We start from the raw sequence: 7684 nt of genomic DNA, 5'->3' as shown, positions 1-7684 counted from the left end.
GATATCATGAATTGGAGGTGTGGGGGGGGATCTCATGAATTGGAGGTGTTGGGGGGGGATCTCATGAATTAGAGGTGTGGGGGGGATCTCATGAATTGGAGGTGTGGGGGATCCCATGAATTGGAGGTGTGGGGGGATCTCATGAATTGGAGGTGTGGGGGGGGGATCTCATGAATTGGAGGTGTTGGGGGGATCTCATGAATTGGAGGTGTTGGGGGGGATCCCATGAATTGGAGGTGTTGGGGGGGATCTCATGAATTGGAGGTGTGGGGGGGGGGGATCTCATGAATTGGAGGTGTTGGGGGGGATCTCATGAATTGGAGGTGTTGGGGGGGGGGATATCATGAATTGGAGGTGTTGGGGGGCGGATCTCATGAATTGGAGGTGTTGGGGGGATCTCATGAATTGGAGGTGTGGGGGGATCTCATGAATTGGAGGTGTTGGGGGGGATCCCATGAATTGGAGGTGTGGGGGGATCTCATGAATTAGAGGTGTGGGGGGATCCCATGAATTGGAGGTGTTGGGGGGGATCTCATGAATTGGAGGTGTTGGGGGGGGGGGATATCATGAATTGGAGGTGGGGGGGATCTCATGAATTGGAGGTGTGGGGGGATCTCATGAATTGGAGGTGTTGGGGGGGATCTCATGAATTGGAGGTGTTGGGGGGGATCCCATGAATTGGAGGTGTGGGGGGATCTCATGAATTAGAGGTGTGGGGGGATCTCTGAATTGGAGGTGTTGGGGGATCTCATGAATTGGAGGTGGGGGGATCCCATGAATTGGAGGTGTTGGGGGGGATCCCATGAATTGGAGGTGTTGGGGGATTTCATGAATTGGAGGTGTTGGGGGGGGATCCCATGAATTGGAGGTGTTGGGGGGGATCTCATGAATTGGAGGTGTGGGGGGGGATCTCATGAATTGGAGGTGTTGGGGGGGGGGATATTATGAATTGGAGGTGTTGGGGGGCGGATCTCATGAATTGGAGGTGTTGGGGGGGATCTCATGAATTGGAGGTGTTGGGGGGGATCTCATGAATTGGAGGTGTTGGGGGGGGGGATATCATGAATTGGAGGTGTTGGGGGGCGGATCTCATGAATTGGAGGTGTTGGGGGGGATCTCATGAATTGGAGGTGTGGGGGGATCTCATGAATTGGAGGTGTGGGGGGGGGGATCTCATGAATTGGAGGTGTTGGGGGGATCTCATGAATTGGAGGTGTTGGGGGGGATCCCATGAATTGGAGGTGTGGGGGGATCTCATGAATTAGAGGTGTGGGGGGATCTCATGAATTGGAGGTGTTGGGGGATCTCATGAATTGGAGGTGGGGGGATCCCATGAATTGGAGGTGTTGGGGGGGATATCATGAATTGGAGGTGTGGGCGGATCTCATGAATTGGAGGTGTTGGGGGGATCTCATGAATTGGAGGTGTGGGGGGGATCTCATGAATTGGAGGTGTGGGGGGGATCTCATGAATTGGAGGTGTGGGGGGATATCATGAATTGGAGGTGTGGGGGGGATCTCATGAATTGGAGGTGTTGGGGGGGATCTCATGAATTGGAGGTGTTGGGGGGGATCCCATGAATTGGAGGTGTGGGGGATCTCATGAATTAGAGGTGTGGGGGGATCTCATGAATTGGAGGTGTGGGGGGATCTCATGAATTGGGGGTGTCGGGGATCTCACGAATTGGAGGTGTTGGGGGGGATATCATGAATTGGAGGTGTGGGCGGATCTCATGAATTGGAGGTGTTGTGGGGGGGGATCCCATGAATTGGAGGTGTTGGGGGGGATATCATGAATTGGAGGTGTGGGCGGATCTCATGAATTGGAGGTGTTGGGGGGGATCTCATGAATTGGAGGTGTGGGGGAGGGTCTCATGAATTGGAGGTGTGGGGGGGATCTCATGAATTGGAGGTGTGGGGGGGATCTCATGAATGGAGGTGTGGGGGGATATCATGAATTGGAGGTGTGGGGGGGATCTCATGAATTGGAGGTGTTGGGGGGGATCTCATGAATTGGAGGTGTTTGGGGGGGATCCCATGAATTGGAGGTGTGGGGGGATCTCATGAATAGAGGTGTGGGGGGATCTCATGAATTGGAGGTGTGGGGGGATCTCATGAATTGGGGGTGTCGGGGATCTCACGAATTGGAGGTGTTGGGGGGGATATCATGAATTGGAGGTGTGGGCGGATCTCATGAATTGGAGGTGTTGGGGGGGGGGATCCCATGAATTGGAGGTGTTGGGGGGGATATCATGAATTGGAGGTGTGGGCGGATCTCATGAATTGGAGGTGTTGGGGGGGATCACATGAATTGGAGGTGTGGGGGGATATCATGAATTGGAGGTGTGGGGGGGATCTCATGAATTGGAGGTGTGGGCGGATCTCATGAATTGGAGGTGTTGGGGGGGATCACATGAATTGGAGGTGTCGGGGATCTGATGAATTGGAGGTGTTGGGGGGATCTCATGAATTAGAGGTGTCGGGGGATCTCATGAATTGGAGGTGTTGGGGGGATATCATGAATTGGATGTTTTGGGGGGGATGCCATGAATTGGAGGTGTTGGGGGGGTGGCATGAATTGGAGGTGTCGGGGGGATGCCATGAATTGGAGGTGTGTGGGGGGGGTCTCATGAATTAGAGGTGTGGGGGGGGATCCCATGAATTGGGAGGTGGTGTGGGGGGGATCTCATGAATTGGAGGTGTTGGGGGATCTCATGAATTGGAGGTGTTGGGGGGGATCTCATGATTGGAGGTGTTGGGGGGATCTCATGAATTGGAGGTGTTGGGGGATCTCATGGATTGGAGGTGTTGGGGGGAATCTCATGAATTAGAGGTGTGGGGGTGATCCCATGAATTGGAGGTGTCGGGATATCATGAATTGGAGGTGGGGGGATCCCATGAATTGGAGGTGTGGGGGGGATCTCATGAATTAGAGGTGTTGGGGGATCCCATGAATTGGAGGTGTCGGGGATCTGATGAATTGGAGGTGTGGGGGGATCTCATGAATTGGAGGTGTGGGGGGTCTCATGAATTGGAGGTGTTGGGGGGATCTCATGAATTGGATGTTTTGGGGGGGATGCCATGAACTGGAGGTGTTGGGGGGTGGCATGAATTGGAGGTGTGGGGGAGATGCCATGAATTGGAGGTGTTGGGGGGGGAGGCATGAATTGGAGGTGTCGGGGGATGCCATGAATTGGAGGTGTGGGGGGGGGTGGCATGAATTGGAGGTGTGGGGGGGCTCATGAATTGGAGGTGTCGGTGGGATGCCATGAATTGGAGGTGTGGGGGGGGTGGCATGATTGGAGGTGGGGGGGGGTCTCATGAATTGGAGGTTTGGGGGTCTCATGAATTGGGGGTGTTGGGGGGTGCCATGAATTGGAGGTTTGGGGGGTCTCATGAATTGGGGTGTAGGGGGGTCTCATGAATTGGGGGTGTCGGGGATCTCATGAATTGGAGGTGTTGGGGGGATCTTATGAATTGGAGGTGTGGGGGGATCTCATGAATTGGAGGTGTTGGGGGGGGATCTCATGAATTGGATGTTTTGGGGGGGATGCCATAAATAGGAGGTGTTGGGGGGGTGGCATGAATTGGAGGTGTCGGGGGGATACCATGAATTGGAGGTGTGTGGGGGTCTCATGAATTGGAGGTGTGGGGGGGGGGTGGCATGAATTGGAGGTGTGGGGGGGATGCCATGAATTGGAGGTGTGGGGGGGTGGCATGAATTGGAGGTGGGGGTCTCATGAATTGGGGGTGTAGGGGGGGTCTCATGAATTGGAGGTGTTGGGGATCTCATAAATTGGAGGTGTTGGGGGGGGTGGCATGAATTGGAGGTGTCGGGGGGATGCCATGAATTGGAGGTGTGGGGGGGGGGGCATGAATTGGAGGTGTCGGGGGGGATGCCATGAATTGGAGGTGTGGGGGGGTGGCATGAATTGGAGGTGTATGGGGGTCTCATGAATTGGAGTGTGGGGGGTGGCATGAATTGGAGGTGTGTGGGGGTCTCATGAATTGGAGGTGTCGGGGGGGATGCCATGAATTGAAGGTGGTGTGGGGGGGGTGTGAATTGGAGGTGTGGGGGGGTGGCATGAATTGGAGGTGTGTGGGGGTCTCATGAATTGGAGGTGGTGTGGGGGGGATCTCATGAATTGGAGGTGTTGGGGGGGTGCCATGAATTGGAGGTGTCGGGGGATCTCATGAATTGGAGGTGTTGGGGGGGGATGCCATGAATGGAGGTGTTGGGGGGGATCTCATGAATTGGAGGTGTTGGGGGGGGGATTTCATGAATTGGAGGTGTTGGGGGGGATCTCATGAATTGGAGGTCTTGGGGAGGATCCCATGAATTGGAGGTGTTGGGGGGGGATTTCATGAAGTGGAGGTGTTGGGGGGGATGCCATGAATTGGAGGTGTTGGGGAGGATCCCATGAATTGGAGGTGTTGGGGGGGGGGATTTCATGAATTGGAGGTGTTGGGGGGGATGCCATGAATTGGAGGTGTTGGGGAGGATCCCATGAATTGGAGGTGTTGGGGGGGATCTCATGAATTGGAGGTCTTGGGGAGGATCCCATGAATTGGAGGTGTTGGGGGGGGGGATTTCATGAATTGGAGGTGTTGGGGGGGGATCTCATGAATTGGAGGTGTCGGGGGATCTCATGGATTGGAGGTGTGGGGGGAATCTCATGAATTAGAGGTGTTGGGGGGGGATCCCATGAATTGGAGGTGTGGGGGGATCTCATGAATTAGAGGTGTTGGGGGGATCCCATGAATTGGAGGTGTCGGGGATCTGATGAATTGGAGGTGTGGGGGGATCTCATGAATTGGAGGTGTGGGGGGTCTCATGAATTGGAGGTGTTGGGGGGGATCTCATGAATTGGATGTTTTGGGGGGGGGGGATGCCATGAACTGGAGGTGTTGGGGGGGTGGCATGAATTGGAGGTGTGGGGGAGATGCCATGAATTGGAGGTGTGGGGGGGGGGTGGCATGAATTGGAGGTGTCGGTGGGATGCCATGAATTGGAGGTGTGGGGGGGGGGTGGCATGAATTGGAGGTGGGGGGGTCTCATGAATTGGAGGTTTGGGGGGTCTCATGAATTGGGGGTGTTGGGGGGTGCCATGAATTGGAGGTGGGGGGTCTCATAAATTGGAGCTTTGGGAGGTCTCATGAATTGGGGGTGTAGGGGGGTCTCATGAATTGGGGGTGTTGGGGGGGGGTTCTTATGAATTGGAGGTGTTGGGGGGGGGGATCTTATGAATTGGAGGTGTTGGGGGGATCTCATGAATTGGATGTTTTGGGGGGGATGCCATGAATTGGAGGTGTTGGGGGGGGATGCCATGAATTGGAGGTGTCGGGGGGATGCCATGAATTGGAGGTGTGTGGGGGTCTCATGAATTGGAGGTGTGGGGGGGGTGGCATGAATTGGAGGTGAGGGGGGTGGCATGAATTGGAGGTGTCGGAGGGGATGCCATGAATTGGAGGTGTGGGGGGGGGTGGCATGAATTGGAGGTGGGGGGTCTCATGAATTGGGGGTGTAGGGGGGGTCTCATGAATTGGAGGTGTTGGGGATCTCATGAATTGGAGGTGTTGGGGGGGATCTCATGAATTGGAGGTGTGTGGGGGTCTCATGAATTGGAGGTGTGGGGGGGGGTGGCATGAATTGGAGGTGTGTGGGGGTCTCATGAATTGGAGGTGTGTGGGGGTCTCATGAATTGAAGGTGGTGTGGGGGGGGTGGCATGAATTGGGGGTGTGGGGGGGGTGGCATGAATTGGAGGTGTGTGGGGGGTCTCATGAATTGGAGGTGGTGTGGGGGGGGATCTCATGAATTGGAGGTGTTGGGGGGGGTGCCATGAATTGGAGGTGTTGGGGGGGATGCCATGAATTGGAGGTGTTGGGGGGGATCTCATGAATTGGAGGTGTTGGGGGGGGGATTTCATGAATTGGAGGTGCTGGGGGATCTCATGGATTGGAGGTGTGGGGGGGAATCTCATGAATTAGAGGTGTGGGGGGGGGATATCATGAATTGGAGGTGTCGGGATATCATGAATTGGAGGTGGGGGGGGTCCCATGAATTGGAGGTGTGGGGGGGATCTCATGAATTAGAGGTGTTGGGGGGGATCCCATGAATTGGAGGTGTCGGGGATCTGATGAATTGGAGGTGTGGGGGGTCTCATGAATTGGAGGTGTTGGGGGGGATCTCATGAATTGGATGTTTTGGGGGGGGATGCCATGAACTGGAGGTGTTGGGGGGGTGGCATGAATTGGAGGTGTGGGGGAGATGCCATGAATTGGAGGTGTGGGGGGGTGGCATGAATTGGAGGTGTCGGTGGGATACCATGAATTGGAGGTGTGGGGGGGGGGGTGGCATGAATTGGAGGTGGGGGGGTCTCATGAATTGGAGGTTTGGGGGTCTCATGAATTGGGGGTGTTGGGGGTGCCATGAATTGGAGGTGGGGGGTCTCATAAATTGGAGGTTTGGGGGTCTCATGAATTGGGGGTGTAGGGGGATCTCATGAATTGGAGGTGTTGGGGGGGATCTTATGAATTGGAGGTGTTGGGGGGGATCTCATGAATTGGAGGTGTTGGGGGGGATCTCATGAATTGGATGTTTTGGGGGGGATGCCATGAATTGGAGGTGTGGGGGGGGTGGCATGAATTGGAGGTGGGGGGTCTCATGAATTGGGGGTGTAGGGGGGGTCTCATGAATTGGAGGTGTTGGGGATCTCATGAATTGGAGGTGTCGGTGGGGGTGTGGCATGAATTGGAGGTGTGTGGGGGTCTCATGAATTGGAGGTGTCAGGGGGGATGCCATGAATTGAAGGTGGTGTGGGGGGGGGTGGCATGAATTGGAGGTGTGGGGGGGTGGCATGAATTGGAGGTGTGTGGGGGTCTCATGAATTGGAGGTGGTGTGGGGGGGGATCTCATGAATTGGAGGTGTTGGGGGGGTGCCATGAATTGGAGGTGTCGGGGGATCTCATGAATTGGAGGTGTTGGGGGGGGATTTCATGAATTGGAGGTGTTGGGGGGGATGCCATGAATTGGAGGTGTTGGGGAGGATCCCATGAATTGGAGGTGTTGGGGGGGATCTCATGAATTGGAGGTCTTGGGGAGGATCCCATGAATTGGAGGTGTTGGGGGGGGGATCTCATGAATTGGAGGTCTTGGGGAGGATCCCATGAATTGGAGGTGTTGGGGGGGATGCCATGAATTGGAGGTGTTGGGGAGGATCCCATGAATTGGAGGTGTTGGGGGGGATCTCATGAATTGGAGGTCTTGGGGAGGATCCCATGAATTGGAGGTGTTGGGGGGGGATTTCATGAATTGGAGGTGTTGGGGGGGGGATCTCATGAATTGGAGGTGTCGGGGGATCTCATGGATTGGAGGTGTGGGGGGGAATCTCATGAATTAGAGGTGTGGGGGGGGATCCCATGAATTGGAGGTGTTGGGGATCTGATGAATTGGAGGTGTGGGGGGATCTCATGAATTAGAGGTGTTGGGGGGATCCCATGAATTGGAGGTGTGGGGGGATCCCATGAATTGGAGGTGTGGGGGGGATCCCATGAATTGGAGGTGTTGGGGGGGATGCCATGAATTGGAGGTGTGGGGGGATCCCATGAATTGGAGGTGTGGGGGGATCTCATGAATTAGAGGTGTTGGGGGGATCCCATGAATTGGAGGTGTGGGGGATCCCAT

The sequence above is a fragment of the Lithobates pipiens genome, unplaced genomic scaffold, assembly GCF_037356315.1.
Source record: "Lithobates pipiens isolate NorthernLeopardFrog02 unplaced genomic scaffold, aLitPip1_a1.2 Scaffold_30, whole genome shotgun sequence".
Lineage (NCBI taxonomy): Eukaryota > Metazoa > Chordata > Amphibia > Anura > Ranidae > Lithobates > Lithobates pipiens.
This window is presented reverse-complemented; position numbering follows the sequence as displayed.